Here is a 13,135-nt window from a genome sequence, read left to right on the forward strand (position 1 = left end):
TACGTGCTCAACCCGGTAGTGCTTATTTCTCTGACATCATTTAGTCGTCATGAGAGCTCTAAAAGTGAGGTATTTCACAGATGAGAGAAGTTGCCCAAGTTCACACACCACTAATAATTAGTCGGGACTCAAATCCATCCGAGGTCAGAGCTCTGCTCTTCACGCGGCACCGTCCCTTGCTGGCTCCCTCCCTGTTAGCTCTTCATTGAACTGTTGATCGTCTCAGCTCACTGCTGGCTGGTCCACCACGGTCCAGCTACTCGTTCCTTCCTGCTGGTCCTTGAACCGGTTGCGTTTGTCCCGTCTCTGGTCCCCGCCTTTCCTGACCTCGGACTTGGTCTTGTCCGCTCCCTCTCCCTGGGGTGCTCATGCCCAGCTCTTCCCAGGGCCTCCCGGCTGGCCCGCCAGTGCCACTCCTTCAGACGAGGACTCAATCACGCGGTCACTTCACTCTGGCTCGTTTGTGCCACGGTGCTTACAGCCCTGTGATGTGTTTTCCTTGCTGGTTATCTTCCTCCCTGGGCTAGAAGAGACTCTTCGCGTGCCAGGACTTCGTCAGTATTGCTGTTTACTATACCTCCAGCATCTGTGCCGGCACGTAGTAGGGGCTTGATTAAGTGTGTGCTGAATGAATGAGTGAATATGTGAATGAACGAATGAGCTTCTCTCTATCCCTTTGTAGACGCTGCTCTCAGCTGTCGGAGGTGCATTTTTGCAGAGAACCAACAAATCAAGCCCCGGGTTGCATTTTCCGCATCAGCTCAAGCTCCCCCCTCTACAGCTCTGATCCAAACCCCTCCACCCCACAAGCAGGTCCAGGCTCTTGGCTGAGCTGGGCATGGAGACAAACGAGCTTTGACTCCAGACTCAAGGCCAATCTTCCGGAGTTTATAGAGTCTAGAAGCGGGGATAAAGCACGCCCACGAAGTATTATAATTCGAGATGAAATGAGTCAGAAGCAGCAAAAAGGGAGCAAACCAACCACATTCGAAGGAAGGAGCAATCCTCTCTGGTTGGGTGATCGGCACGGGCCTTACAGTATAGACACCTCCGCACCGAGATTGAGCCTGGAATGAGGGCTCAGAGCCTACTGCAGGTCTCAGCCATGAGGCTGACCATGGCCTCAGACTGAGAGCCAGGATCCCCGGGGCATGTCCAGCCTGGACCGGGCATGGGCAGAGGAGGGGGGCAGCAGGAGATGAGGATGGAGAGAGAGGCTGGGGCCAGACTGTGCATGTTCATGGACGGAACATGGTCATGGGAGAGAGTGGCCACGCCCAGGCAGCAGAGCGAACAAGTGTAGCTCAGCCCCCTGCGCTCTGCTGCTGACAGGAGGATCGGGGACAGCCAGGGGAGGACCTTCACCCGCAGGCAGGAGGGGGTTAACCTAGTTGCTCTCTGAGCAGCTCAATGGGCCAGATTGCTCTCTTTTCTTAATAATGTGAAGCATCATCTGGTCAACACACATGATTTCTCAACAGCAGGAAATGAAGCAATTGTTTTTGAGACAACAACTTGTCTCATGGAGGCCAAGGCTTCAGGCTGTAGTTATTTTGCTGTCAAGTTAATCCTGGTTTTGGAAAACAGTCTTCCCCAGGATGCTAGCCCTTGGGGAAGGGGCCGAGACCTGGGCGCCTGGGGATGGGGATGGACGTGGGGGAGAGGCAGGGCTCCGTGTTGTCAGTCGTGGCCGTGGGGTCGCTACAAGGAGACCAGGGTGTGAGCAAACACAGACTGAGGGGTGTGGCGGGAGGCGGGGGGAGGGGAGGGGGGGAGGTACAACCGGGTTCGAGGGGAGGAGGGTCTCAGGGAAGGATGCCGGATCTGAAATGGTTCCCAGCCCCTGCGTCTTCCCTCTCTGTCTTCCCAAGGCCCGCAGCCCCCTGCACAGACCCGGCCATACCCCTGGCTTCTGGGACCTGGGACCACAGACATTTCTTCTAGTTCCTTCTCCTGGGCCCAGCTCTGCAAATACTTTACCGCACCGTAGCATGATTATCAGCTCATACAACTGCCTGCTACGCAGATGAAGAGCCCCTGTCCCGCTCCCCTGGCGTCCCCAGCACCTGGAACAGGTGGCGCTGAGCCTACAGGCTCTGTCGATGTTGGGTTGAATGAAGTAGCTGAAGTTGTGCCTCCCGGGTCTCCCCTAAATGTCAGGATGCCTCAGGGAGGGGGCATGGGCCCCTGTCCTTCTGTCTCCATGAGCTCATCCATCCCTAGGGCTTTACACGGCTCCTTGGTGCTGTGACCCCCCACGCACCTGTCTGCAGCCTGGGCCTCCCCCCTGCTCCAGGTGTGTGTACCCCTTGGCCTACTTGCTCCCCAGTTTATTTTTAACATGCCTGAAACAGACCCCTTCCTCTAACACCTGTCCCCACACCAAGTGTGGGGACACCTTCCTAGCTGTCCCTTTCAGCTCCTCCCATCAGAAAAGCACTATGACCTTGTCCGCGTTGCTAGAGGTAGGACCCTGAGGCGGGTCCTGGTTCCTCCTGTGTCCTCCTCCTCACGCACCCGACTCATCAGTAAAGGCGCTGCTTTCCCTCCGGTGAGTGTCTGCAGTCTCGCTCCTGTGCCTCCACTCCCCAGCCCAGCCGCCCGCATCTCTTGCCCCGAGCGCTAGTCACTGCTTATGCTCACGCTGCTTCGGCCCCTGTCCCCTTCCAAAGCCACTCTCTACAGAGCCACAACAGTGACTTTCTAAGACATAAGTCCTACCCGGGCTACCTGCTCAAACACCTGGTGGCATCTGATTGCAGGAAGGACAAAACCTCCTCCCTGGCTTCCAAGGGCCCCAGGCCCCAGCCCTGCCTCTCTGCACTAGCCCGGTACGTTCCAGCAGCCGGGCTGCTTGCTCGCTTGCTTTTTTGTTTTTAAAAAGAAAATACCCCAAACTCCCCCACCTCTGAGGCTTTGCACACGGTGTTCTCTGCCTGGATCACGTTCTCCCTCTTTGAGGAGGCGAACTCCCTCTCATCCTGATTCCGGCTGAGGGTCGTCTACCCAGAGTCCTCCCTGGCCATCCTCACTGAACGAGGTCCTCCCACCCCACTCCTCCCCCGCCCCCCGCCTAGCCTGGGACGTGGCACCTAACAGGGGCTCAGTAACTCTCGGGGCAGGGCCGCCCCGGGCCCAGGCTGACCGCTGGAAGGTACCGAGGACTGGCTCCCCTCTCCCCTTGTGTTCCAGTTTTCTCAAAACTGCCCACACGAACAGCATATTCTGGAGTTTCAGTCTCCCCCAGAGTAGCTGCAGAACTGGACGAAGACTCTTTGGATACCTGCTTCCTAGCTGTCCCTTTCAGCTCCAGGGTCCCAACGCCGCCGTGGCAGGGGAGCCGTGGGGAGGATGGAAAATAACCAAGGGGAGGAGCGGCGGTGTCCAGAGGCTGACGGAGCTGTCCCGTCACAGGCCCTGGGCTATAGTTAGCGTCTGACTTCCTCTCTTGGCAAGATCTGTACCCCTTATCTAGGCCAGCCCCACTTTCAACCACCCTGCACTAGCGCCTGACTGCGTGCTGTGAATTTGCTCACCGCGTGGGCGCCCGGTCCTTCCCTCCCACTCTCCTTTGGTCCCCGCGAGCGCGGCTTTGCTTAAACACCCCCCACACTCGGTGTCGGACAACACGGAACAGATCCGGTCCACGTCGTGCTCATCAAACCGGCAGGACCTGCGGCAGATCACTCATCCCCTCCACACCTCACCCCCCTGTACAGCAGGAGCAAGGCCAATGTCTCCGTTCCAGGGCCTGGCGGGGGCTGGCCAGTGTGATACGTGCCGAGCGCTGCACACCCACAGAAAGTCTTCCTTCCCCCTCAGGGTGGATTCGTGGTGTGAAGCAGTTTTCCAGCCAGACGCTTTCCCCAGCAGCGCAAGTGTGGGGCGATGGGGCGTGGGCGAGAGATCTATTCTCTCGGCTCTGCGGTGGCCCCGGACGGCGAGCCAGGAGGTCTGCAGGTGGGAACCGAACCCCCATGAAGAAGAGGGGCCCGCCCCAGTCCCCGGGGAACGGCCGTATCGTTGTTGAAAACCCGAGCTCAGAAGCCTGGCCTTAGGCAGACGGCACCGTCTTGCAGCAGGTGCTTGGTGCACGTCACCCCAGGGCCTCCCCTCGGGTCCCGTTCGAGCCTTGGCTCAGGCTCAGCTCTGCAGAGAGACGGCCGTGCCACCTCCTGGGTCAGGGTTAAGGGACCACCAGTGCCTCCACGGCCCCTTGGTGACAGCCTCTCAAGGGAAGGTGCACCCTGGCGGGTCTGAGGAGCAGAGCAGGCACCGTGCGGTCCTGCCGCCTCTCCTCCACCTCGTGGGCTGTCTTCGTCCACCGGCCTCGGCCGTGCTTTTATCAAGGGAGCTGGCACTTTCTCTCAAACGTCAGAGGTTCCAGATCACGACAGTTCCGCTTCCTCAGGGCCCTTGCTTAGTAGGAGAAAGGTCACCTGTGGCATGTCCTGCTTTGGGCCACGCCCGGTCAAAGGAAGCTGCAGGCCGGGCTCTAGGGCAGGCGCTGTCATTAGCAGCTGAGGAAAAGCCACCTACTTCCTCATTGTCCACGGAGAAAACAATCTCTGCACTGCTTCCCCGCGGCCGCGGTCACAGATTGCTACACACTTTGGTGCTTAAAACAACACACATTTTAATACCTTGCCGGTCTGGGAATCAGAAGTCCAGTAAGTTTCATGAGGCTAAAATCAAGGTGTTAGCGGGCTGCATTCCTCGTGGAGTCTCTTGCCGTTTTTACCTTCTAGAAGCAGCCCACATTCCTTGGCTTGCGGCCGATCTTCAAAGTGCCTCACTCCTCCCTCTGCCTCCATGGTCACACACCCTTGGCCGTGTCTGACCTTCCATCGTCCCTCTCGTGAGGACCTTTGCGATTACTCGGGGCCCACCCAGGCAATCCAAACTTACCTCCCCAGCTAAGATCCGTAACTTACACACATCGTCAAAGTCTCTTTTGCCGTGCAAGGTGACGTGTTCACAGGTTCTGGGGATTAGGACTTGCACATCTTTGGGGAGCCGTTATTCCCTCTACCACAATCTTCCCACTATGCAGGCTGCTCTGCTCAAACCTCATCCATTTCTCCAGCTCCAGAGAGGACCTTCTCTCCTTCCTTCAGGCCAAAGTGCCGGGACTTCAGGGCCCCTAAGGATGGAGGGTCTGTAGGTGCCTTCAGGTGCCTGTTTCAGTGTGGAAGCCCTTAAAGGGAGTTCCGACTGGTCTCCCACTCATCTCTTGGCTGTGACAAAGGGGACCCGGGTAGCTCTGTCCTGTGTGCTCCCCAAGTCCAGCACTTAGGGGGGAGCCACAGAGTCATCTCAACGGCAGCAGGTGGAAATCCCGCAGAAGAGCCAGAAATTAAGATGGGGTTGTAGGAGGAGGGGGCCAGTCTCTACTGAGCACCTGCTCGGGGCTGGAGCCTCACAGGGAGTGGCTCATCTCACCCTACAACGTCCTGCGGGGAGCTGGCTGAGCAATGCTCCCAGGGCAGCGAGTGGCAGAGCTGCGTGGGGACAGGGACTTCTGAGTCCACCACAGCACAGTGTGGGGCGGGGCTCACGGAGTCCCGGCTTTGCATGTTGCCAGTGGTTCTTGTCTCCCGGCACTAGAAACACTTCCAGGGAGAGGACCCGCCTTTCTGGTGAACAGGGCTGTTTAGACAGGTTAGAGCCAGGCCTCTGTAGATGACAGAGCATACAGAGAAGGTAAGTGTGTGCATGCGCATGAGAACACGTGTTTCATTCACTCCTACCGTGTTTCCCTGAAAATAAGACAGGGTCTTATATTTATTTTTCCTCAAGAAAACACGCTAGGGCTTATTTTCAGGGGATGTGTTATTTTTTTAAGTACGGTACAACAATCTACATTTATTCAAATATAGTGAAGTCGTCTTCTTCTGGAACATCATTATCACTCTCCAAACCCCGAATTCCATCCTGAATGTCTTGCGACTCTATTTCCTTTAGAACCACTGGCCCGATCTCTCCTGTCCAGCCAGAGCTCTAATGGGGCAGATGAGAAGGGCTGCTCGTCTTCTTACCGCTCTGTGACGACACGCATGGGCTGTGCATGTGCGCTGCGCAGCCACGCCCGTCACTAGGTCTTATTTTCGGGGTGGGGCTTCTATTGCGCAAATGCTCAGACATCCTGCCAGGGCTTATTTTATGGGTAGGTCTTATTTTCGGGGAAGCACGGTACTCGCCTCTGGCTAGCGATGGAGAGGAGAAGGGGAAATGTCTAGTAGGTTGGATTTTTAGATTGCCATCTGGACAGGGAGGGAGGCCCAGCTAAGGGGCACTACAAGCAACTTCTGTGTTCCCTGCGGAGGAGCACACGGCGTTCCTCGCACGGCGGTTTGAGGTCGTCGTCGTCGTCCAGAGAGACTCACCAGAGGCCTGGGTCCTCTGGCGGAGGAGAGCTGCCGAGCCAGGCCCGGCGATGGAGAAGTGCAGCTGAGGGAGAGAGATGCAGCCCCCGCCCGCAGAAGGCACCAGGTCTGAGAAGGGAAGGAGGAAGGAGTCCCCACCTCCGGGGAGACCCACGTGCAGCAGACAGAGAAGGGACGCCGTGCCCTCGGGCAGCGCGGGTCTGAGAGGAAGGATCCGGCACGCGGGCACTGAACCTGAGCCACAGACGCCAGCATGCCCGGTCCCCACAGATTCGACAGTCGCAACACCAGAGTCAGCAGGTAGAGCAACTAGGTGTGAGCTTGGTGAAAGGGAAAGGCTTCCAGAAGGAGGTGGGTCTGGAAGCAGGGAGAGGGACCACCGAGGTGGGAAGTCGGCGCCCCGGTGTGTGGGAGGGACGTGGGAAGGTGACACAGGTGGGAGCCAGCCAGCTGGGCCCAGGTGGGGAGCGAGCACCTGGGTCGGCTGCAGTGGCTGTCACCGCTCTGACAAGATGGGCCGAGGCTGGGGGTCCTGTAGGAAAATAAATTCAGACTTCGCTGATCCAGGTGCCCTTGGATGGGTGACGACTGCTGGCCCCAACTTCTCGAGCGGTTCCTCACCCAGCTTTCTCCCCCAGTGCGCTGCCAGCGTGCCCAGAGACCGTGGACCCCGGGGAGCCACTGCTCCCTTACGGCAGAGGCCACCTGGATGTGGCCGTACCACCCGCCCAGGTAGAAATGGTGCCGGGGTGGAGCCCCATCCCATCCGCCCACCCAGAGACTGAGTTCAGGTTGGCTGCGGGGACCCTCGTACAGTCACGTGTCCGCCGCCTTCACGTGGCATCTCCGGGAGACCAGGTTTTCACAACCCCGTGGGGGACTGCCAGTTCCGTTCACTTTGACAAATGTGCACTTGAGCGTCGCTGACACTTTGCCCCATTTCCAATGTGACTAAGCACTTCACATACCACAGCAGGAAGAAAAAGGGAAAAAAACAAACCGGTCTGGCCACCCTGATTGGTTCTGGGCCCCAAAATAACAAGCCTTGAATATTTCCGAGAAATTTGGACTCCCTAACCAAAACAAGCTGATCCCTGAGTTTTGCTATGTGAAGTCTGAGGATATGTTGCGAATGTGACAACCATGTGACAGAGCTGCTATTTTCCACCGCGAAGAAACGGAGAGCTAATGTAAACGTGGTAATCTCGGCCATTTGGGATTTTCTTTCCTTCCTGTAAACACTCGTGCTTTGTATTTGGCGATCCGGTTCTGTTTGAAAGCGGACGCACTCGCATTCTTTACAAGTAAACGTTTGTCTCTCCCTTTTCTAAATGCATTGGCCTCGGGTGCTCCTTTGACAGCTTGTTCCTGGAGGTTCCACAAAGCAAGTGGCCGCCTGGCTCCTACCAAGGAAGCCAACAGACACGTGGAGGTGACAGTGGACCGTCTCCATGCCCGGTCCCATCCATCCCTACCCACCCTCCCCTGGCTCCTCTGCGAAGTCTCATGTCCCATGATGGAGCTAAATCTGATGCTTGCCAAGTCTGGTCCTGGTCCTGGTTCGGCCGGCAGACAGCCAGCTGTGCCCACAGCTGCAGGGCAGCAGCAGGAGTGGAATCTGGGAGTGATTCTACGGCCTGCCCATTACGTGATTTCCTGCAGGGGAGCAGACAGGGTTTCTGGGATCCGATTCCCCTGGTAGTTTCACTGGGGTGAATGTGTTTGTCCAAGAATTCCGATACCTGCTAGCACTTGAGAATACAGGGTCGAGAAGGTTTTTAGTGTCTCTATGACTATTCGATAGAATTCTGTGTGTGTTATGTGTTTCACATGGGTGCCAGTAGGGGTTCTTTTAATCCTGAGCTCAGAGCTTCCTTCCTCGTCCCACAGTTTTGGTTTTTAAAGTCATTGTGGTCCCAGTAGTTGTTGATAGCAACAAAGATAGAATTCACTATAGCAGTGATAAAGGGAAACAAGTCAGCTTTCCCTAATTTTTCTAAATAATTAAATGATTCAAAACATGATGTCTCTTCAGAAATCTTTATATAAGGCTTAAAAGGGAGATTGCCATTATTGTAATGCTAGGGACATAAAAAGAGAGAGACTGCCCTGCTAAGTTCAGAAGGAAATCTCCAAATTACTCAGATTTTCAATAATAATGCCTCCCCCAAAAGACCTAAGGATGCTGGATTGCATGTCTTATCTGGTCAACTTTCTTAATAGGTGTTGAGGGCGCCTATTTCTACTTTGGCTTCTGCTGCAAGAGGGGATAAAATAACCTTTTTCATAAATATAAAAAGAGTTTGAGCAAACAGATATAGTTTATCCACTCCTGGAGGGGATTAATAAATCGGATTATAAAATCTTTTTAAAATCTAGTAGAATAAGCTTCTGTTCCAAATGGCTTTTTTCTAAAAGCAATATTACCATTTAAGTACTTGCATAAATATAAAGAATTCAAAGATTTCTAAAACATTTTTCTACTTTTACCCTTTCCCTTTTTTTTTTTTGGCTAAAACTATAATTCAGGGGGAAAAAAGAATAAAACCTTTTTTTTTTTTTTTTTTGAGACAGAGTCTCACTTTGTTGCCCAGGCTAGAGTGAGTGCCGTGGCATCAGCCTGGCTCACAGCAACCTCAATCTCCGGGGCTCAGCGATCCTCCTGCCTCAGCCTCCCGAGTAGCTGGGACTACAGGCATGCGCCACCATGCCCGGCTAATTTTTTGTATATATATTTTTAGTTGGTCAATTAATTTATTTCTATTTTTGGTAGAGACGGGGTCTCGCTCAGGCTGGTTTCGAACTCCTGACCTTGAGCAATCCGCCCGCCTTGGCCTCCCAAAGTGCTAGGATTACAGGCGTGAGCCACCACGCCCGGCCAGAATAAAACCTTTTGACTGTGGGTTTAATTAATGACCTTGGTTACTAGGGCACATAATAAAAGGAGAAAAACATTACTATTAAATAACTTAAAAGTTTTACTAATAAGATATAAATTATATAATAAGAAAAATTTATCTAATTTATTCTAATCAAGATGATTCTCTGGAAAAATCAGACTGATTTAATAATTTTGGTTTAAAACAGCTCTAGGCCTTCTCCCTGATTTTGCCACCATTATAAAAACATGGTAAGTGAGAATGGCCTTTATCAAAAAGTCTCCAAAGAACAAATGCTGGCGTGGATGCGGAGAGAGAGGAACACTCCTACACTGCTGGTGGGACTTCAAACTAGTTCAACCTCTGTGGAAAGCAATATAGAAGTACTTCAAAGTGATACAAGTGGATCTACCATTTGATCCAGCAATTTTGGGCATCTACGCAAAAGATCAAAAGTCATTTTATGAAAAAGACACCTGCACTCGAATGTTTATAGCAGCACAATTCACAATTGCAAAGCTCTGGAAACAATCCAAGTGCCCATCAATTCATGAGTGGATTAATAAAATGTGATATATGTATACCATGGAGTACTACTCAGCTTTAAGAAACAATGGTGATATAGCACCTTTTGTATATTCTGGATACAGCTGGAACCCATTCTACTAAGTGAAGTATCTCAAGAATGGAAAAACAAGCACCACATGTACTCACCAGCAAATTGGTATTAACAGATCAACACCTAAGTGGACATAAAGGAGTAACATTTATTGGGTGTCGGAGGGTGGGAGAGGGGAGGAGGGGATGGATATATACAACAACGAGTAAGATGTACAATGTTTGGGGGATGGACACGCTTGAAGCTCTTACTCGAGGGGGGAGGGGGGCATGGGCAATATATGTAACCTTAACACTTTAAAAATGAATGAATGTGTAAAATTTTAAAAAATAAAAACATGGTAAAATAATGGGACCACAATATTTTAGTTTCTATAACTCTAGGGTTTATTTTCTCATGAAAAGTCCAATTATTTTGAATTACCTAAATTTCCTCTACTGTTCTTGTTCGTCAGATAAACTATTATTGATTTATTTTAGATTATAAAATTTAAAAATAAAATATCTAAATTAATGATAACTAACATCTTTATAAAAAGAGACTATTTTTAGAACACTAAAAATCATACAGACTTAATGTGTCAACTGAAATTGTAATTTCCACATTGTCAGTTAACTCTAAGACTTTAATAGTAATTTTTGTGAATAATAAATAATCTTTGATTACTTGAGCAACATAATTTTAAAATATTGCTGCTGTTTTTTGATACAATATAGCACAGACATCAGTAACAGATTGAAGAGCTTGTACAAATGCCTTTGCATTGTGTTAGTGTACATACTGATTTTTTTTTTCAAGAAAGGTATAAAATGTCCATGGCAATAACAGAGGAATATATATAAAAAATAATGGGTGTTTGTTTATCAAGAGGAGAAAAAGAATAGTTTTGTTTGTTTGTTTGTTTGTTTGTTTTGCTTAGGGATTTCTCTTTGCTTAGGGGTTTCTCTCTGTCGCCCAGGCTAGAGTTCAGGGGCAATAATCAATCATAGCTCACTGCAGTATTGAACTCCTGGGCTCAAGCAATCCTCCCACCTCAGTGTCCTTAGTAGCTGGGACTCCAGGCACAAGCCACCATGCCTAGCTAATTTTTTTTTTTTTTTTACATTTTTTTAGAGACAGGAGGTCTTGCTATGTTGCCCAGGCTAGTCTCAAACTCCTGGCCTCAAGAAACCCTCCTGCTTTAGCCTCCTGAGTTGCTAGGATTACAGGTGTGAGGTCAAAAAAGAATAATTCTATCTTAAATAAAAATGTACTTGGTGTGTAGAAACATAAAGGTAGATAATGAATGACAAATTTGAGATTGTACTATAAGTTTAGATGGTCTGAGGAAGTGAATTTTATTTTCTTGGATTTAGAATAGCTGTAGATAATGCGTTTGAAAGGAGCACTAATGTGTTAAATTTTCTCAGTGAAGTTGGTTCACTGGGCTCAACTCCCAATACAGCGCGCCCAGGTGGGGATTTGTAGGCCAGGAGCAGGGTGGGGGGCAGTGCGAGGGGGATTCTGGCTGACCCACCTAACAGGGGTCTTGCTGAAGACAAGGGGGGGGGTCAGGCATCACCTGGGGGGGGTCAGGCATCACCTGGGGGGGGTCAGGTATCACCTGGGGGGGTCAGGCATCACCTGGGGGGGTCAGGTATCACCTGGGGGGGTCAGGCATCACCTGGGGGGGGTCAGGCATCACCTGGGGGAGTCAGGCATCACCTGGGGGGGGTCAGGCATCACCTGGGGGGGGTCAGGCATCACCTGGGGGGGTCAGGTATCACCTGGGGGGGTCAGGCATCACCTGGGGGGGTCAGGCATCACCTGGGGGGGTCAGGCATCACCTGGGGGGGTCAGGCATCACCTGGGGGGGGTCAGGCATCACCTGGGGGAGTCAGGCATCACCTGGGGGGGGTCAGGCATCACCTGGGGGGGGTCAGGCATCACCTGGGGGGGTCAGGTATCACCTGGGGGGGTCAGGCATCACCTGGGGGGGTCAGGCATCACCTGAGGGGGGTCAGGCATCACCTGGGGGGGGTCAGGCATCACCTGGGGGGGGTCAGGCATCACCTGGGGGGGTCAGGTATCACCTGGGGGGGTCAGGTATCACCTGGGGGGGTCAGGCATCACCTGGGGGAGTCAGGCATCACCTGAGGGGGGGGTCAGGCATCACCTGGGGGGGTCAGGCATCACCTGGGGGATGGTGGAGGATGAAGAATGTGATCAGATGCTGGGAGGGGGGGTTCTTGCGAAACCAGCTTAGCAGGGCTCTATGCTAAAACTAGATTTTACAAGGAAGTGCAGAGGTGGGTCTGGGAGAAAGTTCGGAAGTCTGACTAAAGTTTGACCAACCAAAAGATTTTTGTCTTATTTTAAGCCACTGTTAAGGAACAAAGACCACACTGTACATGTGGAATCGACAACTATGAAGTCTCTGGAAAACACTGGGATAGCTTTGCGACTTACGAAATTCCAGCCTTAGAGGTAGCAAAGGACTGCATTTCCTAGCAGGCCAGGAGTATTAACAAATATGGGAATTTTAGAGAAAATATTGCTGAAAATGATGGCACATAATTACCTCACTCATAAAAATAATTCATTCCCGGCACTAGGAGCTTTACAAAGCCTGCAGATAGAAGTCAGTGTAAAAACCCTAACACCATTCGGCTCTAGTTTTTCCATCCATACAAAAAGATAGTATGTATGTATGTACTGTGTTTCCCCGAAAATAAGACAGGGTCTTATATTTATTTTTCCTCGAGAAGATACCCTAGAGCTTATTTTCAGGGGACGTGTTATTTTTTTTAAGTACAGTACAACAATCTACATTGATTAAAATAGAGTTAAGATGTCTTCTGGAACATCCTCATCACTCTCCAAACCCAGAATCCTTTCCTGAATTTCTTGCGACTCTATTTCCTTTAGAACCATTGGCCCCAATCTCTCATGTTGAGCAACAGAGCTTTCATGAGGCAGATGAGAAGGGCTGCTCGTCATCTTTACCACTCCGCGACGAAATGCATGGGTTGTGCAGATGCGCTGCGTAGCCACTCCCGTCACTAGGGCTTATTTTTGGGGCAGGGCTTCTATTGCGTAAATGCTTAGAAATCCTGCCAGGGCTTATTTCATGGGTAGGTCTTGTTTTCGGGGAAACACGGTATTCATCAACACCTCTTGTTATGCCAATGGAAATAGATTTTGGTCAAATAAAGCAAAATATCCACTTAATAACATTGAATTGGAAAGTATTAAGCAACATATAGGGCCAA

Source organism: Microcebus murinus, chromosome 23 (assembly GCF_040939455.1).
Source record: "Microcebus murinus isolate Inina chromosome 23, M.murinus_Inina_mat1.0, whole genome shotgun sequence".
Classification (NCBI taxonomy): domain Eukaryota; kingdom Metazoa; phylum Chordata; class Mammalia; order Primates; family Cheirogaleidae; genus Microcebus; species Microcebus murinus.